The sequence below is a fragment of the Vanessa tameamea genome, chromosome 16 (genome assembly GCF_037043105.1).
Source record: "Vanessa tameamea isolate UH-Manoa-2023 chromosome 16, ilVanTame1 primary haplotype, whole genome shotgun sequence".
Lineage (NCBI taxonomy): Eukaryota > Metazoa > Arthropoda > Insecta > Lepidoptera > Nymphalidae > Vanessa > Vanessa tameamea.
The window spans coordinates 12,338,524-12,358,525 of NC_087324.1; the positions used below are offsets into that span (position 1 = coordinate 12,338,524).

General features: G+C 34.9%; 1 non-coding gene across 1 annotated transcript; it reads right to left on the reverse strand.

Annotated features, from left to right (window-relative positions):
• Positions 1–3,983: 3,983 nt before the first annotated feature.
• Trnav-uac (transfer RNA valine (anticodon UAC)) lies at positions 3,984–4,056 on the reverse strand. Its single transcript has one exon. It is a non-coding gene; the product is annotated as a tRNA-Val (tRNA).
• Positions 4,057–20,002: the final 15,946 nt, after the last annotated feature.

Sequence of the window (20,002 nt, forward strand, 5' to 3'; positions counted from 1 at the left end):
AGTTAGTAAACAAGTTTCTGGAATTATCTTACGTTTTAAGAAGTGATAAAATGTTTTCCAATAATTGGTTACTTTGTAAAGAATCGAAAACAAAAAGTTTGTAACAAACATACTATCGCTATGAATATGCTTTAACATTGAGTGAAAAACTTGTGATTAGCGGAGCGGTCGGTGCGGACTAACGGCTAAGGACTACGGGTTCCGGCTTGGTCTTTGAGACAAACATTTCTGTATTTTTATAATTGTGTTGTAGAATCTAGATATTAGGTATCTGCTGCAACCCGGACATACGATACTAGAAATCTTTTTTTTTAAACGAAGTAAAAAGTACATCTGTGATGGGCACACGTTTGTGCATTGTAATATTTCGCGAAACTATCGCTTCAGATTTAGCGAAAAAAATTGTTACTAATAACAATAATTGAAAACAACATAAACATCACTAGCGTAGTAGAAAGCCTGATGAACACTTCGTTACACTTAGATGTTATAAATATATATTACAAAGATAGCTTCGACTCAATAAAAGACGATCGTAAAACTTCAACTACGAAGCTAAAGTAATAAAAAACACCATCAGTCTCCAAGAACATTGTTGTGCTAACAATTTCGTCGACCTATCTAATTTTGTAATTAAAAATAATCTTCCCTTTATTTACAAGATTAAAAAAAAACTTTGTGTAATTAATCAAGGATCCCGTGGAAAGGCGCCGCTTGTTTGCCAAGTCTATTCTCAACATGAAAAGTTTGCAATGAATTAGTCCTTCGAGAGTCCGGCGATGGAGGGGAGACGTTTACAGTAGTACGGGGCAGGATATGATCAATAAATCTACGTTTGCACTTTACTTACTACATCGGATTACAGTTACGTCGATGTAAACGGCGTTTTCACGGGTCACATCCCAGTTTTTGGAATTGTTTATATTACATTAAATAATTGATTCAAAATAAACTGTATGCGTGTATGTAACAATTGTGTAGTATGGCTATAAAGGCATAATATACATATACATTATATAAAGAAAAATATAAAAAATATTAGGTTTATATTGATTGAAACAGGAAACTTCGCTGACGCAAAACAACTCTCCAAAGTTTCAAGACAAACATACAGAGAAACATTCATTTTCATTTCTTAGTATTGGCGGAAATTTGCGTCTGTTTATTTTGTATATTTGTAGTTAAACGTAATATTTTAAATCAATGATGTTAAACGTGGCTTAAATCACAAATGATCAAGATCTCCTGTGCTGTCAATACAGCAATATCAATATCAATGATATAGCCGGAGGCTAAGTAAGTCTAACGTGATAACTACCTATGATAATGCCATTCGCGTGCTGTAATTAACCGTATTATAGTATCACTAGTGCTCTAATTGCAGTTCCGCTCTATAGCCACTGTGAGAGACGAGGAGGCTCATTGGTTAGAACACGTGGATCTTAACCGAAGTTCGGGATTAAGCTCGGGCAAACGCCACTAAATTTTCGATTATTTTTCATCTCACGCATCTCATAGCATCCTGAATATACCTCCATGTGTTGGATGAAAAACTGCCACGTGTGTCACCCATCTGTTTTGGAAATTCCTGCATTTACCAGTTGGGTATTCAATCGGCCATTCGGTTGAGTCACTGCATCTCCAGGTCATCGGCGCTCTTGGATGGAACTTGCTTGGCTCTTTGCTGCCTCAACGGTCATCGGTTTTGCGACATACAAGATCATTGATCAGTCCATAGGAAAATGTTTGTCGAAGATTAACATGTAATGAAAATTAACAAAAACCTAATCACTAAAAAAGTAAACAATGACTTGTTAATATAAAACTCTACGTCGTCGTGTGTGTCATGTTAATGTTTCAAGGAGATCAATATTGAGTTCAATAGACAACGATACTACACTACAGATTATAATATATACATATGTTTTAGAATATCAGACGACTCGAGCAGGTTTCGTAGGGGTGACACAAGCTTAAAAAATAAAAAAATCAACGTCGCTCATTTTTAAACATCATACGTCAACGTAATAATAATAGATTGTATGGACGGATGAGAAAATAATGAATATTATAAATGGTTTTACCGATTTATTACTTCTAACTACTAACTCTTAACTATTTTACTAACTCTAACTAACTCAACTATTTTAACGAAATTATATGTTCTTAGTAATTGAAATATCTGTAGATTGAGAATTGAGTTGAATCTGACATTATAAAAAATCCTTAATAATTTGAGGACGGAACTCCAGCAGATTGACCAAATAATGGTGATTCTCACGTGTACTTTTAATGGTATTAGTTTGTGAATTGGCAAGTGGGCCATCTAATGGTATGTGTTCAAGACCACACCCATAGACATTGACGCTGTAAGAAATGTTCACCATTCCTTACATCGCCAATGTGACACCAACCGCAGGAACTAAGATGTTAAATCAGAAAGATGTTAAGGCATACTTGTACGTATACTTTTTTAAATTGATGCATTGTTGTTAAAGAATCAATTTAATCGTATTATTTCCATATAAAGCGCTCGAGTAAAATGTTTCTTATGCAAATAATAGTTCCTAAAGATTATTTTTTCAAAATACATTTTAAAACTTCGAATATTAGAAATGAACACGTGTATTCAGGAACTCATGTCACGTTTGAGTTCCGAATAAGTTTTAATGGCATTAGTTTTGTAGTTCCACGGCTGACGCTCCCGAGCTGTCGGTGTTTGAGTTGAAACTTACCTATGATTATACAACGTATGTATTTCTGTTTTATAAATATTATGTTTATATGTAGATATATTATGTTCACGAGTTCATTCACCCGGACTTCGAACACCGAGATTATCATGTACCTGACAAAGTGTACCTACTGGTTGGACTTTCAAATAAATTGGACCAAAACGTTTTAGTATAATTATTTAACATCGTAACGAATTTCGTGCGAGCCCTCTGCGCAAGAGGTCTACATGTGCTTTGTGAGAGACAGGTGTACTCCTTACTCCCTCACTCAAGTTATCAGATGTGAGAGTAATCACTGTCAACTCTGTCACTACACAGAACACGCGACAGAACGCCATTACATACCCCGACTGGTCCGAGAAGCCATTGAAATTACTAAATATAGTAATTTCAATAGGGAAGATGGGTTTCAACTGCCGAAAGTATGGAATCCAGTGATAAAGTTATGCAAACCCTTGAATAATAATATAAAAAAATCGCGACTCAATACGGTGAGTTTCGTTTGTAAAAAACGGGATCGAGTTTCGAGTGTAAATAAAACAAATAGTAGGGGTGAAAGTGACAGTGGTAGTGGTAACCAGTGTTTACGCAGCAAACGTACGAGAAAGGAGGTAGTCCGATATGGACACTTCTAATGCCGTCAACATCTACCCGCAAACGTCAGTCTCGTGAACAAGACATTCGTAGATAATGTCGAAATATCGAGCTCCACCGAATAAAAATAAAAAACACGGTAAATATCCCGTTTTAAATACTGTTAGTAATAAAAATAACCATGTTAATTTAAAATCTTATATAGTAAAACTTAGTCGAATAAAATGCATTAGCAGCCTGTAAATATCCCACTGCTGGGCTAAAGGCTCCCTTTGAGGAGAAGGTTTGGAGCATATTCCACCACGCTGCTCCAGTGCGGATTGGCGGAATACAAATGTGGCAGAATTTCGTTGAAATTAGACACATGCAGGTTTCCTCACGATGTTTTCCTTCACCGCCGAGCACGAGATGAATTATAAACACAAATTAAGCACATGAAAATTCAGTGGTGCCTGCCTGGGTTTGAACCCGAAATCATCGGTTAAGATGCACGCGTTCTAACCACTGGGCCATCTCGGCTCGAATAAAATAAAAAGTCTAATAATAATAATTGCTATACATATTATATTATATACAAAATGAATAAATTATGTACCTTCATTTATCACCATTTACGCTACCGTATTATTTAAATTAAGATTAAAATAAAAATTATGATTCCGGCCAGGATCGAACTGGCGGCCTTCTGCGTGTAAAGCAGATGTGATAACCACTACACCACGGAACCAGATATATAGATGCATAAATTATTAGTATCACTTCGGCATCATGTAAGTATTAGTGAAAGTAGTTTTGGTCATTTGTAGTTCGTTTACGTGTCGGGTCAGATAAGATAATTACATTATAAATATTTTATATAAGATATCATAATTGCTTTGTGGCCTTATGTAATTTGCTCTTATAGGAGACGAGGGAACGCATCCGTTTCTCACGATACAAATCTTCATAATTCTCACGTACAAGTGACATGAATCAACTGATTCATTAATTATTTTAATCAAATCTAAATATTATTTATTCAAGACGGCTAATAGAATAGACGTGTATTGAGTTTAATGTTCGGCACCGCGTTCTATCGAGAAGAACCGACAAGAAACTCAGTTACATTTTCCCACCAATATACAGAAGTAAATTCAAAACAATTTAATTATATTACTGTTAATTCTGAATTATAATAATTAAAAAATTATAAAATATTCGAAACATTAAGTTATTAGTTATTTTGAGTTCTCAACTTACAAAGTTAAGTACAATTTCATGGTGGTGTTCACAAAGAAAACGAACATAAAACTTGAATTGTACAACATATTACATATTATAATATATGTATATACCTAACACGTAAGCAAATGTAACCTATATATCACGGGCACGGGGAGGCTCCGTGACAAGGATATTTTGATGTAGATTGCGCACCAAAATGTCACCTCCCCCGCTGGCTGATCTCCTGGTACAAATTTATGGTCAGAGCTCTACCTCCTAAGTTTGTTTGTCTCTTTTGCAACTTCGAGTATGTGATTAAATCGTGCTTAGACGGTTCCTGGTCGCTTTACATATTGGGGGACAAAGATCTTGTAAATTTGAATGATTTGATGTTAATATTTTACAATGGTAATTCATTTATGTTAATGTGTGACTATGTTAATCATACAATCTTTGAATTAAATTATTAGGGGTTGGAAAAATGTATCATGATAATTTGAATTTCTTATTTCGGATTCCAAATTGTTGATCTAATTTTGTACGTAATCTTAGCTTGAAATAGTTGATTTCATTAATGGTTTATCTTTGTTTTTCTCAGTTAAAACTAAATTACAACAATTCATGGCGTTTATCTTTTAAAACTTTTCTTAAAGTATTTCGTTCTTGTTTTCGAATTGAAAGGCAATCGTGATACAAATACAAATTTCAAAAGATAACCGATTATTTGACTGCCACGTGTGCTTTGAGTGATGAATGAGCCACAAATCTCCTCAAACGGAAAATGAGGCCCTAGTCAGGAATTGGTCTGGTCTGTTAAATTTTATGATAATAATGAATTATCATTTAGATTATTTGATTTACGGAATATTCAGAAATTTAATAAGATTTAAAGCAATGGGTAATAGATGAATTGGGGTTGGTCAAAGTTATGGCGGGAACGTTGGCAAGCGGTGACGCCTACGTTGATTAAGACTTATATGAATAGAGTAATCAGCGCCTTGTGACTTTCATCAGAGGACGATTAATTGCTCTTAAATGGCACTTGAACGCTTACAACATTTCCTGCGTCATAGTTACCTAACTAAGTTTTAATAACCATTCATCATTTTCTAATCATTCATTTATTTCATCTGATCTGGTGCTGATTATTTAAAAGATAAAGAAACATATACAGAGACTGACTTAGAATCTTAACAGAGGAGGAAAACTATGCTTTTTCAACCGAGTCAAAACATTCTTCCTGTGGCAGTGTACTCGTATCTAAGCTATTGTATAGAGTTGAAAAGTTCAAGTTTGTTCTTAACGCGCTAATCTCGGGATCTTCTATCCCTATTCGTAATTTTTTTTTGTATTAAACGTTTCATGCAGGAGCGGATCTGTAGCTCAGATGACACCGCACAGAAGTCTATAAAAAAGGTCGATATTTTTGATTAAAATCAACCCCAATATTTTTTCAAGTAAACTCTACAATAAGACATTTTATAATCGTCAATATTTCAACTCTACCACCGTTTCGGAGAGCAACCTTCAGCGAGAAGAAATGGGAAGAAAGTCACTTAGTTGCTCTTTTAAAATAAACCAGATTTACAATGAGGTTAGTATCAACAACCCGAGCTTAAATCCAAGCGCTTTTTATCCAAAAACAACAATTTCTAATTAATTGTGTCTTAGTAAATATAATATAATAAATTAATCATTTTAAATTGAACCTTAATTCATTTATATTCTAAGTTTATATCATACATATATTGAAAAGCGTGGAGTTACATGTAATTTGATTTCGACGCAGACATAAATATAATTGATATTAATATCATTCCATTTAGGAAAAAGAGTAACTACTTTGTTATCTTATCGGTTTGGTTTCGTTTCACTCATTTCTTACGATCGAATTTACATTTCAAAACGTAGTTTATTTACATACACTTGAATAAAGTTCATAAGGATTTCTGTTTTCTTTTTTATTGAGGTCGGTTTTATTATACTCTACTATCGTCGTGACATTGCACGGGTCGAGTCTAGATAAAACGTTTGAATTGTAGTGAGCAAAGCTCGCTGCTGACGTGATGTTTTATGACATCTTAAACAATCATAGTTCGGCAGCAATTTTAAACTTAATTAATTATTCACCTTTACCTTTCTCATGAGAAGAAAATATCATGAAGTCGCTTGGACCTTTTAGTCTCTGTTTAGTGACAGACTTAAGGACTTGCAGACGCGACGGAGGAGGACTATGTTTTAAAATATGTAGTGATAGTGACTAATATGTAAACAACTTTGAATAAATCTATCTTAGCTAAGATAAGTTCAGTGGACTCCTCAGGTATGGAGGAATTTATTAATATTCCAAATAATTTAATTAGCCTAATTATTGCAAGCAGCATTGCTCTAAATTTGCCTGATTGATCAACCGTCACTTTAACCGAGTTCTCCTTACTTTTTCAAGTGACGTAATAACGTATCATAATAACAGCTAGAGGTGTCCTTGATACTCCGTAAATTGTGAGACAGCGGATTTGAGAAAGGGTTCCTCTGGGGATTAAGAAATACATGCTTCCTCGTAAACAGACTCAATCCCTGGCTTAAGCTGCCTGCTGAACATTTACGTTTTTCTTACATTTTATTTTAAATATTTATATTATAGATGTATAGATAGACACCACCACAATACTAAAAACATTTCCATAAATATGATGTAGTTAAAGCAGTCGAAACAAACATAAACTAAAAATCCATTAAATTTGGTGTCTTTTAATATCATTAAAAGGAAGTTTCGTTATAATATAATTGGAGGGCATCAACGTGCAATCGCCAGTAAACGTGAATTTCCTCCACAAATGTGTGTTGTGTGCACTCCTCATACTTTATTATTACATTTATTAAGAAATAAATTTAATTGTTGTAAATTAGTTCCTTATTTTGCTTTTCTACACCATTGACTTGATGGTTGTTAAAATCAAATAGTTAAGTTTGAAAATAAGGTAACTAGTTAAGTAACGGAGATTAATTAATTTCAAATACATGCCGTATTGATTAGTGCGGCGACAAAGTAATCTCATTTAGGGATATAAAAACATTGAAACGCCAAAAATAACGAGTTGGCAGGAATTAACAAGTATCGGAATAAGTGAAAAGTAGCTCCCAATGAACCGGTTAGGGGCTTAGTTGTCATTTATATTGGCTCGTAAGTCCAGTTTTTGGTTTCGTAACGAAATTTCTATTCAAGCGGAAAATTTAAGCCGTAAGTAGACATTCAAAAAATATATAATTGAGGTTCTGCGATGGCCGTCTTCGGTACGGATCGGAGAGGCTGCGGGATCATGTTGATATATCGCATCCGCGGCCTCTCTCATGCAGCGCTTCGACCGTGGCTCGGTGAAGCTCTCCTCAGGAGGCGAAGGTGATCTCGTCTCCAGTACTTCTTGAGAGTGCGTACGGCAGCACGAGGACACCCCAGCTGTCGTCCTCCTCGAGGCTGTCCGAAATATAAATTACATCGCACCTTGTTCTATTGCCTCTACAAGTGACAGAAAACTGATTCATTTTTAGCTATTCAAAGAGGAAGTTCTGCCTTCTTCCCTCAATTCCACGTGATCATGATTTGTGCAATTGTAATTTTTAATATATAATACTTTAAGCACTCAATGTAAATATTACAGTATTATTTATTATAATTTAATTAATATCTTGCAATAAAATACACGTCACAATAGAAAATAAAAGGTTAACGCTGATTGAATCGTGTTTTATATTATCTAACAATAATAGAGCAATGCGACCAGTACTGCGGCGCTTCGCGTTCGAGACGAGCAAAAACATAAATCAAAATGCATAATAGCAAACAAATAAATCTACATTTGGTAACAGCGGTTACTGAAAAATATTCAAGAAATCATTTGTAATAATACTTATATCTTCATGATTATAGTTTAAGCATATAATTAGTAGGTATTACGAAAAGAACAAGAATGTGCTAAATGTCTAGAAAGATCGTAAGTAGGTGTTTAGCTTGTTAGTACCTTATTAATAGCTAACTAAATAAAAAACTTTAAATACGTTTCTTCGAGTAGTAATTTTTGACAGGGATTTATAATGTGGCTCCGCCTCTCGGGTAAGATTGATGGCGGGGTTGGAGGACGGGAGGTAGCGAGTGAGGGCTCTATCGGACACCATCGCCTTGAAAAATGACTCGTGAATGTATTATCTTTCATGCATATAAAAGCGTTCCGGCGGTTGAGTCGAAGGGAAATGTGAGGATTGATAGACGTTAGGAATGTTAGTATCTCGAGGAGCGCTACCATCAATTATGCTTTACGAAGAGCTTTCATTTTACGAGTATATCTACTGTTTTGCGTTATAATTACTCTACAATGTATATTTGATATTATATACAATATATATATATATATATATATATATATATATATATATATATATATATATATATAAGAACTAAGGTCACCGACATAGCCCGAAGAATTGCCATACTTAAGTGGCAGTGGGCGGGGCACATTGCTCGAAGAACCGACGGTCGATGGGGCCGACGAGTTCTCGAGTGGCGACCATGGATCGGAAGACGCAGCGTGGGTAGGCACCCCACAAGGTGGCCCGACGACCTGGTTAAGGTCGCGGGAAGCCGCTGGTTGCGGGCTGCACAAGACCGGTCGTTGTGGCGATCTTTGGGGAACGCCTATCCCAACAGTGGCCGTCCTTCGGCTGAGAGAGAGAGATATGTATATATATATATTGAATGTATATAGAATTATATATCAGTGGATTGACTAGCTGTGCTTAGATTAACTAGATACTTCTTTTGAGGATCAAAAGAGGCCGGTGGTAACTTTCACTTTAATATAACTTGAAAATAATGCATGTAAGATCGAACTTGAAGAAAATAAATTCAACACTCAATATCGAATATCTTTATTCTACATAGAAGTTTCTTATTGATTGTCAAAATTCTATCACCGATTCAAATTGAAACGTCTCAGACTCGAGAACAACCGTCGAAAGAAACTCAGCGGGATAATATTTTATTTTTTGGCTGATATTCATGATTGCAATGATTTATTTTTGAAACGGTCCGGAGGCGATCGTTTCATTCCCGAGGCGTGATATCATCTATGAAATCGTTTATGTTATAATGACCTTTAGCTCACAAACGTTCTTTAACGGTTTTTTTAACCTTACAATAGAAAACATTTTAACGTTTAATGGGATCCTGTTGTATAAGCGTATACATTACCCCACAAAATAATTACTAACCGTTGTCGAATTTTCGAGTAGTGGGTACACCGGTTTTCACGGGTACGACACTCCGAGGTCCCGGGTTCGATTCCCGGCCGAGTCGATGTTTATTTCGAATGTTTAGATGTTTAGATCGAAAAAGTTTATTAGTTTTCTGTGTTGTCTTGGGTCTGGGTATTTGTGGTACCGTCGTTACTTCTGATTTTCCATAACACAAGTGCTTTAGCTATCTACATTGGGATCAGAGTAATGTATGTGATGTTGTCCAATATTAACCCTGTATAGTCGGGTAACAGGAGTAACAAATTTAGGTTTTTTTCCTTGTATTAAATGCGTGCACATCTTTCTTTCTAGAAAGTCATAGTCAAGTAATCATCAAGTCATATAATATGTCTTGAGAAGTGATAGTCAATAGAAGAAGAAAAGCTTTAGAGTCCAGATTACAAAGTTATATTATATTTATATTGGCTGCATTACCCCAAAGTATCACTCACCCCGTGAGAGGTTATACGGTAGACAGCAACTATAGTACCAATCGCGCCATAAACATATTGTTAGATGATGATTGCGTGGTAATTTAATATAATCATACTGATAATATCGTAATATTTTGTGATAACCTACCCCGTAACTCTATTTAAATTATTAGTAACCGTAGTATTAATCACGAGGAATCTATTAAAGCGCTTCCACGCACTTCACAATGATATTTAATATTATACAAAGACCTTCTAAAGGAAAAAGTTTTTCGTGTATCAGCAATTTCACCAACATAGACATTTCATCCCCTTAGAAGCCGTGTCCAAGTTTTTGTCGTACGTCACATTATACTGCCTCTCCCTCGGCCCTCGCTCGACCTCGTTTGCATGTTTCTCCCGGGAGTCGGGAATCAGACCATATCCCATATTTACACAGTTCGCAGCGGCGCGTCGCGTCACAAATTATCCCTCGGAGGATTGAATGCGGCTTGGGTTTCATCATTTTCGGTTTGAGATATTATTGCTCATATGTATTGCGCTCTGTATAGATCTGCCATTTAACATTAAGTATATTTTAAATAGTTAAGAATGATAAATCATTGTCTAGCACATAAATCAGGTATGATAGTAGAAACATATCAATCTGTTTACCGTAACGGACTCAACCAGTTACAAGTTACACCATCAAACACAGCGTATTATGTTAATATAATGCTACTTAAGGGAAGATTGTGACATTTTAAAGTTTCTTTTTTATAACGCTCACATTTGCTTGCCCGACTAAACGTCTGTTTTCAATAAAATTAACCCCTGTGTACTAAAGGGCCTTCAAACATTAAAAACACCTATATACTTTTATTTATTCTTATAACACCAAATTAAATGAATACGAATTACAAACAGTTTAATAATCTCACTATTTGTATGACATTTTACAACCTGTAACACATAGATTGTAGTACATTGTCTCCAGGCTTCGCAAACTAGTTAACGTCGAGTAAAACTTGTGTTTTTTTTAATAAGTGTTTGTGTATTTATATTATGTATTGAAATTAAGATGAAATTGTGTTCAGAAACCAGCAATATCGTTGTTACATCGCTTGAATGGTTAAGTTAGCCAAAAACCTATGAGCGGTAGGTAGACTATCTTCCAGGTGGACATTTGCTTATCTTACTTTCCTTATTTTCCTTAAACTAAATAAAATATTAACAAAATGTACAATTGTAATGAAAGTACGCGCTCACAAATCCACAAATATTAATGAGGCTAATAAGTGCAAATCCTTGATGATGCCGGTTCCGGCTGCCGGCGCACATTCGCTAATCTCCGGGAAGAAATCCTTAAAAGTGACATTTATCTCCACGGCAGAGGTTCCCGGAGCAGATTTTACTAATAGGACTTAATGGTAGGAGCTATACGTTTCCGCTATTTTGATTTCGTTGTGTAACTATATAAATACATCCCGATATATAAATATAAACTATATTAATATAACGTGTTATATGTTGTAATTATAACTATAAAACAATTTTTGGGGGTGACGCCGACTCGCATGCCGTGACGGCAAACGGCTTGCTCTCTCATGCTGTCATGCCCCCTCTCTGTCGCCGCTCTGTGTAATGTGTGTGCCGTCTATATATTTACATATAGCCGCCATGCATATTATATCTCTCTGTATGGTGAACATACTCTAATGGAACGCACGAGATACTATTTTAGGATAATGATGGCTAATTTACTTAATCGAACACATTCACTTAATCTATTAAAGTCATATAAGTTAACTAAAGCCGAGGGTTGCGTTGCTTAATTTAATCTTACTCCGCTGCAAACTCGACGGCGTGCGATCCACGGCTGTCATTTGTTTGGTGTATATTAGACAATAATATAAGTATGTATATGGCACAACACATGTTTGTGATGTCTATTCGTTCGCCTACCAATACGATATAAGAAAACGTATACTAAACTTGTAAGTATATAAAAGCAATACATATAATATAAGCGCAAGGCTTCAGCTTAAATATATAGAGATTTTGAGAAGATACCATTGCTTTGAAAATAAATAAGAAATAAACAGTTACTCTTATTTACTTTAAACAGACATGATATATCCACCTATGTAACTTCGTCGTTGTGTTATGTTGTAATATATTATTTAAAATTGTATCGTATTTAAATCAAATGATTGCTTCAAATCAAGTTAAATTCTAATATACATTTAAATATAGATTATTTGGTGAGTGAGGTTGGAGGGTGGTAGCACATTAGAGATATAAGGAATGATTTTTTTTTTTACATCTCCAATGTATATAGGCAGTGTTGACCACTAACTATCAGTGTCATCAAGCCTGTCCGCCTAAATAAATCATGATAAAATAAAAAACTAAGGTTCAAATACAATATTTAAAAGTCTGTTTCTTTGATTATAATATTGTGATTTCTGATAAAAGCCTGTTGCGTTAGTTGCTCTATAAAGCTGTGTAGTAAACTTATAAATTAAGATACTTGAACTAAACATATACGTGTGTATCGGGTTTTAATTTACCGAGTGCAATCGGAAGCAATAAAGATTTTCATTTCTTTTAGTGCTGCAATACAAGAACATCTTAATTTCTTCGTGCCAGCCTCGCTCGGTGCCAAAGCGCTGTCGTTTGGCAAGCGACGCGACCGGACCCGCTGAAAACAACCTATCTGTGTAATAAAAATATTACGAGTCCTTGTCTATTCATGGGCTTTTTTTTGATATTGTAAGTTGTCACTGATGTTGTTGAATAAAATAAAATAATGTCATTTAAACATATAGTCTGTATTCTGATTAAAATAAATAATTTATGAGCGAGTAAAGATTTTAACTCTAACTTTCAAGTATCTAACTTAATGAGAGGATTAAAACGAAACATAGATAATAAAATGCGGTAAGCAGTTGACAGATTGTCTGCCTGAAAACCTCAAATATGCGCAATATTAGTGAGCATGACTTGTATCGGTGGAGTGTGTGTGATTCGGAAAGCACGTTCAGTCGTTGGTCCTGCACTATTAAATAATATTCTCATAGCAATAGCACCCAAACAAAGTCGCCGACGTCAGTGTACGTGGATTCGTATGCCTTACACAACGAGCAGTCTTAACTCCGAGCAATCGATTCATTACAGTTTCGTTTGCTATCGTAGAAGAATATTTACGACATTTTCATGGCACTCTTTTTATACTTTGAGACATTCATTTGAATTTCATCCATATTCATCGCAACGTTACTTCGAAAACTGGAATATTTTATGCTTCTTCCCACTATTTCATAAAAGGAGGGATGGTATTTCAAAGAAATTCAATAGTTGATATTTTCAGAACAACGTAAGAATTGTAAAAAATATTCACTTTTATTCGAATTACGAGGCATTGAAGATATTAGATTTTATTAGACTTGCAGTCCGTCTCAGTACTTCGGCGCGCACTTTGTGTAAAACGATAGAATAATATAATACTTAATATATTCGTATGTCGTACCTTATGGTGTCAATTTACCATTCGCATTGTGACTAACAACTCACGATTCAGTGCAACGGCACTAACAGGATTAATTTTTGCACAAGAATACTTTATGAAACTTAGGTCTAATAGAGCACTGAGAGAGGATTTCTTAAAATTTGTCTCTTAATTTAGTAGAGTATAAAGTTTGTATATATAATATATAATGCTAGAAATAGGTACTTAATTTTATTGATTTAAAGACAGATTTTAACGATTTTTTTTTTAATTAACACAATGGGAATGTTTTGTGGTACAATTGATGTTTGTATGAATCTAGTATTACATTTAGGTTTTAAAACAATTTTAATTAAAATTATCGTTTTATTTATTCTGTGCTTATAGGTAAACAACAGGATAAAAAGCCACCATTTTGTTGCAAAATGGCGGAAATTTAGTAGTATCAGCATTAATAGAAATAACGTCATGGAAGTCACGATAAGAGAACAAGTCTATTGAATTAAAAAATCGTGGCCTCGAACAAAGTGACAGCCAGTCAGAAGATTTCACTTTCATCTTTTTCAGAGTATAAATTTCACATTTCAGCTCTTACCTAAATTATACTAAATTAAGCAACTTGTAAAGATATGAACAATCATTATCACTAAAACACGTAGATTTAAATATCAAAAAACCAAACGTTACTAAAAATAGCTGATTCTTTTTTTAAGATATGACACCATGTTAGGTACGGTGAAAGCGTTTACAGAGTTAGTCAACTAATTGATATTGATACTGCTGGATTGGTATACTTCGGTGATGGTACATTAATTTGGAGCCAAAGCCAATAAATCCTTGGAGGGATAATGCATTCGTTTTTATAATAAAATTACCGTTGGTTTACCCGACACCATTCGCTGATACCGCTGAGGAAGGTGAAGAATACAAAAATATGCGGGCCACATACTGATAGATTCACAGTACCTTGGGAGGCCTCGCCCAAAAACAATTCACAAAGTTAAGTTTATCATCGCGGGCCTAAAACGATTACAATGACATGTTACGTAGTAAAATTGCAAATAAAATTCAGCGATTGTCGACATTTTGCAACTCGTAAAGCGATTTCGAAAACGTTCTGATGTAAAGGAAACTTTTCTTTCATAAAACGAGAAAGAACTTGTTTTAAGTTTTAAAACTTCTATTACAAATAAAAAGTCAAAATGTTTTGTATTCTAATAAACTTTTACAAGCACTTTTGAAACGCAAATGTAGCTAGATACTGAAAGTTTGAGCGCTACTGGCAGCTAAGAGCGCTTGAAACTAACCCGCACAACGATTTTATTGTAGACATTGGGAACACTTAACAACTTTATATTACGTTAACTTGCTCGCTGTACGTGAGTTGTGACGTCACGTGTGAATTTATTGATACACAAAACGAATACATGCAACGACTGTGTCCGATTGATGAGAGATTTTAATACCATTGAATTTACTTTAACGAAAACCGTGTTGGAATCAAAGACCTTTTTCCGTTCATCTACATACCAAGCTGACCCGCTTTACTTATCAAATGCAGCTTGTGTTGTTAAATATAATAGTCAATTGCTCGAGACTTTAGGAAGTTGTGTTATCTTTAATACTTTTTACTAAAAAAACGCGTTTTCTGTTGTTATCAATTTTTCTGTCTGTAAACACGTTGCCTTTAGGTGTTATTGTTTTATATATCCGACTTTGACTGAAAATGTTATGTGCTAGTAGTCTTCTTTAAAGAGGTTCAGATGCTGTTTATCACCACCTGAACTATTAGAAAAACATATTTCGAAATATAAAAATAATGATCGCACAAATCACGACCGCGTCGTACGGTAGCTTGAATTTTAACATTTCTCTTTTGAATTTCAGCTCTGATTATCTATCTGGCGAAAAATGAGCGAGGCCTCCGTCAAAAGCGAACCTTTTGAAATGGAGTTAAATCTTTTTAAATTCGCTTGCATTATAACTTCAACAACATATTAAATCCACTGTATTCATTTATTATATTTTGTGTTTGCTATGATATTCATTGATTATATTTTGGTTTCTTATTCTAATAAATATATGAAAACCCACCTGAGTATTAGAAGAGAAAGGTTTGAATTGGAAAATAAGAATGATAGTTACCATAATTATATTAAGTTAAACGGCATCCCCCGAGGCGGTTGACTGATTGCTTAAAATATTAATAATTCCACGAGAAAAATATATGACAACACGGCATCGATAACAGAACTTTACTCTCAACTTTCTCACTGCCAGTTGCCGCTCAATTTTGGTACCGGATACGAACCCGGGATCTCGGAATCGGTATCCTTATAAATTTCCATATTATATTGTGTGATGTTATATTTGTTCGTATATAAATATGAAGTTTTTATGCCTTACATTTGAATAATTCGACGCAAATGAATGTCAAAACTTTTATCTCTCGCCACTTTACGATCTCTCGTGATATATATCGCCGTGGCCGCGCTCCACATCGTCTCCCAATCAAATTAATTGAACGGCCTAACTTGCGCCGGTCGCGGTATTTGCGAAGTTGCGTTGGTATTTGTGAGGAAATCGCAGACTGGTCGCGGGAAAACTTTTAACGGTCAATTACTTTAACTCGTTCACTTATTTATTATCGGGTTTGGGACGGAACATATTGTTTTAATCAGAACATTTTCAGCAGAGGCAGGTAGCGCTCTTGACTTATATGACTTATTTCGAAGTGATTGTTTGACCTCAAAACCTATCCCAATCCTGGTTATACCTTTTTACTTTTTAATGCTTTAAACATCGAAAAAACCGATTGAGTAAACTGCACGTCTTATTTTTTATATATTATAATATCATCAGTTATAAATAAGTCGGAAACTTTGACGAGTGAACTACAAGTAATTTTTCGTGGTCGTGCAATAAATATATATAATATATAAGAGGAAATATTGCGGTGGAGCTCCAGTGTCAGCGGACACGGTGCGCTGTTCGTGAGTAATTGTGCTCGCCGTGATAGATGTTCCGCGCGGACAGCGCTCGTCGGAGGATTTATTCGCGCTCGCTTCTCAGACGCCAGTGCACTGCTGACGTGAATACATTGTGTACAAGAAGCTGATGCGCTTGAAGTATCTTCGCCTGAGCATTGGATATGGATATATTGACGGACCTGTCTGGGGTCAAACACTTTATAGTCATTATTGTATTAACTGCATAGAAAAATGATCCATTTACCACAAACAATGTTCCATTTTTAATATCGGCAAAATTACCTTAATCTTTCATCAAATTAGTTAACTAGAAAATAATCTTTAAAGTGGTAAGTGAGTTTGATTTTACGTTTATTAAATAAATATTTTTAGCATAAAGAAAACGCAGACGTAAGAAAATACAGTTTTAAGGTCATCCTAATTTCATTACGCGAATTTCAAAAACGACAAATTCGTAACGAGATTAGGCCGGCCTCGCTCAGGCTTTTAATTAAATTACGATCCTTTTCATATGCTGTTGGTCTAACTGGCACCGGCGCCGTGGCGTCCGCCCTTATGATCAGACGCGGACTTACTGACAGCGGAAATTAGAGGCAGAAAGGGTTTTTTGTTTGGCTTTACAGACATTTTGGTTTTATATCGCGCGTAAACCCTTTCGTACGAATAGACTGTTGAACATATTTTAAAAGTGACGATTGAAATTATTTTCTCCTGGTGGAGGTCTGTGGTTTTGTAAATAATTGGATCGGTTTGATCTTTTTTTAAGGAGATAAGGTGTATAAATTATCTGGATTGGATATCAGTCACAGTGCTCAATTTCAAGAACTAGTTATTTGCGTAGGAGATAAGCGACGTGTTTGCTTAAACACAGACGCACTCTCCATTCCCTAACTCTCACCATCCGATGGGAGAGCAATCCGACGCAACCTAAGATGTATCCAACTCTAGACTGACGGATTTACGTGCTGTCAGAGGCACGGGAGTGTAAAAAATGAATTTAAATCAAATGTATTTTATTCCTTAAAATAAAGAGTTTTTGAATCGTCAACCACTTTTAAAATAAATCAGATTTACAATGAGGTTAGTTTTCACAATTATTTTTCTTGATCATTTCTGCGTTGAAGTTATATTGTTTAAACTCGCGGTTCAAGCCCCTATATCCAAGCATCTTTTTCTCTTTTAGCAACTAATCTGGTGTATTAATGAATTGCGTCCAATTATTATTTTTTGATTTGTTATATTGTACATTAAATATGTTCTCCGCTGTCTTATCAAACATATATGCGTAATAACTTTGTAACTCCGAACTGCTCTTGAGAATTTCTTGTAAGGAAACCCCATTACTTTTCGAGCCGAACTTCGATTCGACGCCGGGATTATTAATCTTCAGTCTACTAAGTCTTTATCGATATGGAAGATATCGTAGCATCACCCGGTCTAATGAAGTCTCGCGACAGCAGTCATTAAACGCCGCTCACACGCGTTGCCAACTTCACAAGTATGTTTATCTTTATGCGTAAACAACAACTTCGCAGAACGAACGAGGAACGAGCTTCCAACAAGTTTAAGTTATACGTCTAACAGCACTGATGAATAAGTTATGCCTTTATTCGTGCAATACTAAGAATGTTGTACGTATCACCTTAGTATGAACGTTGTCTCTTGGGACTTTGTGTTCGTGATTGTGTGTCCGAGCCAGAGCTACGATCTTATAATTTGTGTTAAGTAAAGATGTTTTTTGATATAATGTCCTTTATGAGAAGAAATAAAAAGGATATTATAGTTAGTTCCAAGTAAAATATTATCTTATTTATTTAATTTAACTTTTGCTGAAAACTCGCTGAATTTTTGGTAGTTTTTCGAATCGATAGTAAAAAATATGTAAGAGTAACATTATATGTGTACGTCTATATCTAATAAAGATTGAAAAACAAGATGCGATTAATCGATACAATTCAGAGTTTACACCGTATAAAGAGAATTAGATATAATTACGTCGAGTTTTCCAATCAGATATAATTAAGTCTAATTAATGGCTTCCACGCGATGAAAGCGCGGGTACACGAACGTTTTCAAACATAGTGCTATTTGTGTGTCAAGATTATAATTAAGAGAATTATTTTTATCTTGTCTATTGATGAATTCAAATCTCGGGTGACAATACATTGATAAACAAAACATATTAGTCAAAACAAGATTATATTAATGTTAAAATTGCGTTGTCTTAGTATTTGGTGGTTCAGGTATTCCATTTAAAATGGTGGAAAAGTTTACACGTTCTTCTCGATATAACATAATTTCTGAACCCGTGGTAGCTTTAAATTTAATTCAATACTGTAATACTGATACAACTGTGCTTATGCTTCAATAAAGAATATTCGATTTTGTTAATATTTTTACGAGTTTTTATTTATTTTTTTATTCCTGACCTATTGGAGTATGTGTTACGAATCGATCCGAAATCCACTCAATCAGCAGTAGAGCTGAAATACTGATCACATATTTGGTGATTAGGTATTATGTAGGGGTATAGTAACAAATCTCAACAATTCTGTTGTTTAATTCACGTTGACATTTTGTTTATTTGAAAATTCTTGCACAACACCGTTGGTTAAGAAGCGGACGTCATGCGTCAGGGTTTCTCCATTCAACTTTATTGCACTCCTAATGGTAAAAAGTACTTATTATGTATATTGTTTCTACGAGACGGACTAAATAAAATAAAATTAACCGTATTCATTTATTATTATATTATGGTATTCAAGGGTGGACCATCTTGAATAGAGTTTAGTGTTTCTAAGATTCTAATCTTATCTGATACCTAGCCAGTTAAGCTGAGATTGGCAATAGAAAATATAGCTACGGCATATTTTCAGAGTCCATTTTTTTCCTGATTAAGAGCACGACAAAGTATGATTGTGTTTAAAGGGTGAGTGAGTGAGTGTAATTACATCCACAATGGATATACAATTTTAGTTGAAAACTACAGGTCAGTGGCGCATGGACGATGTGTGGAATGGTTTATATATATGGAATGATACCATCAGATCATTTAGCTCAGCTTAGAGCAGCTCGCTTAATGTAATATTAAATAAAAATAAAGTTTACAAAATCAAAGGAGCTAAATGTAGAGGCACTCAGATATCGGGAAGGTAAGAAGTATAATATTTACGTTACGACCGAGTTTACTCAACGAGATGTGTATCAGAGCCCGGGCCCCTCGAGACCGCCTCCATCTTGTGTAATCTTACTCGGACGAACAAACGA